This window comes from Octopus sinensis, linkage group LG8 (genome assembly GCF_006345805.1).
Source record: "Octopus sinensis linkage group LG8, ASM634580v1, whole genome shotgun sequence".
Classification (NCBI taxonomy): Eukaryota; Metazoa; Mollusca; class Cephalopoda; order Octopoda; family Octopodidae; genus Octopus; species Octopus sinensis.
Window position 1 is genome coordinate 58,712,412 of NC_043004.1, and position 3,612 is coordinate 58,716,023.

The 3,612-nt window shown below is 34.2% G+C and overlaps 1 protein-coding gene across 4 annotated transcripts in view; it reads left to right on the plus strand.

The window, feature by feature from the left end:
• Positions 1 to 3,373, plus strand: part of LOC115214995 — a 482,072-nt gene extending 478,699 nt beyond the window's left edge. For 2 of the 4 annotated variants that reach the window (XM_036505419.1, XM_029784106.2), the window contains exon 6: positions 2,906 to 3,373. The gene's annotated coding sequence lies outside the window, so the exon portion shown is untranslated. Of the gene's footprint in view, positions 1 to 1,758 lie in introns of all 4 variants that reach the window. The other 2 variants (XR_003881947.2, XM_036505418.1) reach the window with 2 other exon arrangements.
• The last annotated feature ends 239 nt before the right edge of the window (positions 3,374 to 3,612 follow it).

Here is a 3,612-nt window from a genome sequence, read left to right on the forward strand (position 1 = left end):
AGTGGTCACAACAAAGAAGCATTTCACAATGTTGCACCAGGAATCCCTGTTCCTTATTGGATTTGTCAGATCCTCAATGTCATGTTGTTTATTTCTGCCAATAACATCATTATAGCTGAGTGATCTTCATTTTCTGTTTGGATTCAAATGGCTTTAAAATATAACATCCAAAGCAGGCGCAGGAGTGGCTGTGTGGTAAGTAGCTTGGTAACCAACCACATGGTTCCGGGTTCAGTCCCACTGCGCGGCATCTTGGGCAAGTGTCTTCTGCTATAGCCCCGGGTCGACGGAAACTGAAAGAAGCCGTCGTATATATGTATATATATATGTGTGCATGTATGTTTGTGTGTCTGTATTTGTCCCTCTAGCATTGCTTGACAACCGATGCTGGTGTGTTTACGTCCCCGTCACTTAGCGGTTCGGCAAAAGAGACCGATAGAATAAGTACTGGGCTTACAAAGAATAAGTCTCGGGGTCGATTTGCTCGACTAAAGGCGGTGCTCCAGCATGGCCGCAGTCAAATGACTGAAACAAGTAAAAGAGTAAAGAGTAAATATGGCTTGTTGTTCTTCAAGAAATCAGTGTCCTGCAAATCTTACCCTGTGTTAAGCAATATTAGTAGGCATGAATGGAATATGTCGATAAATAAAGAGAAGTCTGATGTGTGTACCATCAAGGCAATCTTAAACCTTCTTCTTCATTATCTATGTTTCAGCTGCATTGAGAATGAGGTTCTCTACATATGGGCTGAAGAAGGCAAGCCTTGTTGACTTTGAAATACTTGATTGTGAGATGTTTTGAAGCTTGCTAGGCTTTGCTATCAAATAGTAGCAATCAAGATGTCAGCAGAACATTTATCTCTGATCTTAACCCTGCTCTCACAGCTCATAAACAATGCAATGTGTAAGATTTGTTAACATCTCTAGAGAATGCTGCAACCAAAGTCAGTCTTTTCCTCAATGCAAAGAAGGCTGAATTCAAAGCCACCTACCAATTTGTTTTAAAGAGGGCACATAACTCAAAGAGAAAATATATTATAAACATTTTTTTCAATATTTATACCATTAACATTGTAATACAATGTACAAGTAGAAAATGGTAAGCTGGCAGAAACATTAGAACACCGGGCAAAATCCTCAGCAGTATTTTGTCTGTCTTTACATTCCGAGTTCAAATTCCGTAGAGGTCAGCTTTGCCTTTCATTCTTTCAGGATCGATAAATTAAATACGAGTTGCGTACTGGAGTCGATCTAATTGACTGGCCCCCTTCCCCAAAATTTCGGGCCTTGTGCCTTGAGTAGAAAAGAATATTAGGCACAGGTAGCACAATGTCATGTCAGATTTCTTAATGACCCTAATTAACATTCTTAATTGTCTGTTAACATAAATGCACAATTTCCTCATTTACCTCACTATCCCATGATTATCTCAGTTGTCAATTCTATGTCAGAAAAGCATTCTATTCTGATATGGATTTTTATTTAACAAAATATTTTTTATGTAAATTTTACTTCATGGAACATATTCTTGCCTCTCGATGTTTCTGTTATGAATGGTAATCACTATTGTTTAAACATGTTTGACTATTCCCTTGGAATACAAAAGAAAAAATGAGAGAGAAAGAAATTACATTAGAAAATCCTTTTATAGCTAATTGCTTATATTTCCAATTTTGTTTTACTTGGATTTTCTTTCACTGTTCAAAACTGTATGAAATTCATGTTAATGCAATCTGCTTTCACATATCTCTTTTTGCAGAGCCTCATCTACAAGACGGCTCAAACTGGGTGACCTGGTAGATAAGATTTATCATACCCTTTGATATCGTTATAGCATGTATGAATATCAAATACTTAAATGTTTTAAACATATATAGTTTTCTATCATATTCATTTAAATTTATAAATATCATTTCACATTAATTACCTTCTTTTTAAGCAAGCATATTATAGCACTTAAAGTTATCATTTATCTAATGAAAATCTAGTTTTATTATCGGTAGTGAGTACCAAGGTATAGCATTAAGTTGTTGAGAATCCAAATTTGCGACCCAGTTTTTACCTCTCCAGCTGGAACTGCTTTATTTACTTCACTAAAAGCTCTCTATAGTGCTAATATCTCATGCCACATGAAGAAATTAGAAGCATTCCTCAATAAGCTATGTTTCTTCTTTGGTTACAGCACTTGCTATATTCTTCACATACCTCTAAATCATACTGGATTCAGGCTCATCTTACTCACATATATACCAATCTATCTTTCTATAAAATGTATCTTAACAAAATGCCAGTGTCTCCATAATATATCTACCTTCACACATTTAATGTCTATGTGAATGAATAAGTGAAAAGGCACATTCTCTGGATGCTAACTTCACTTACTTTTATCTGAAGTTGACTCCAAAGTGGGTGAAATCCCTATTTTAGTCAACTACATAGGAGTAGCACTGGAATTTAAGGTGAATATTATTATTAATATGCAAAGGTAAGTTCACACTAACAGAGCATTATCTTGGAGTTGTAAGGTTCCAATTCTGTTGTGTTTCTTCTCAGTCATCATTCTCAGAATTCTCTTGAAACATTTAAAGAACTTTTAGTTAAATAAATACAAAGTAATGGTACCAACATACATAATGTCATAATTGAATGTTCAACTGATTTTGATACATTAATCAGTTTTCTTTCAACAGTGTATTAACTTCAACATTTAACTTCTATGTTTTAACATTTGAAGCATTGTCAAAAATCCACAAAAATAAATTGAAATTTTTAAACAATCATGAGAAGTGAAAAATGTATTAAAGAATTAGAATACTCTTTTTAAATGTTTAAATTTGTTAATTTTTACCATTGTTGTTATGGTTGTTTATGCTGATATTTCAACAAGTGTTATTGTATTTTCACAGGAAAGGTTTAACCTAACATTTTGCTGCCTCAGATTGCCACAGATGCTGTCAAGATGCAGAAAGAGATGTTTATGAAACCTTGTTCTCGTGACAGACAGTAAACTGATGTGCAGTGTCTGTAGTATTTACTTGTGATATTTTAGCCAATAAGACACTGTCTGCAACACCAGCTAATGAATGACATAACTCAACTGTCACAATGAAAAGGTTTAAAAAAAATTGCTAATGAAAAAAGAAAATTAGAAAACAAACAAAAACTAAAGAATATGAGAAATTGAGTGCTTCCCCCACAGCAAAAGAATTAAGTATGGATTCACAAGTGTACGTGCAAAAGTGAAGCTTAGTGTCAGTAATCTGGCAATATTTCATGGAGTCTATGATTCTTGCCAAAAAGGAATTCTCTTGATTTTGTGAAGGGCACCTGTTTGTAAGTAGATCATATTTGACTGAGAAGAGCAAAGGGAAAAAGAATGAACGAATAATCATAAAAATTTCCCTCTGAGGACCACCCGTTAATCTTGCAAAAACAAAAAAAAAAGTATAAAAGAAAATTTGTTTACAGTAGTTTTTAGATATGAAGATATTTTGCCTTTGAGTTTTCCTTTTTTTTTAATCTTTATTTATAGTACAACAAAGTTTATCGACAACCTTGGGTTTAATAGCATCGGGCAGGGTAAGAAGTGATTTTGTAAATGCCTTCAGGAAGG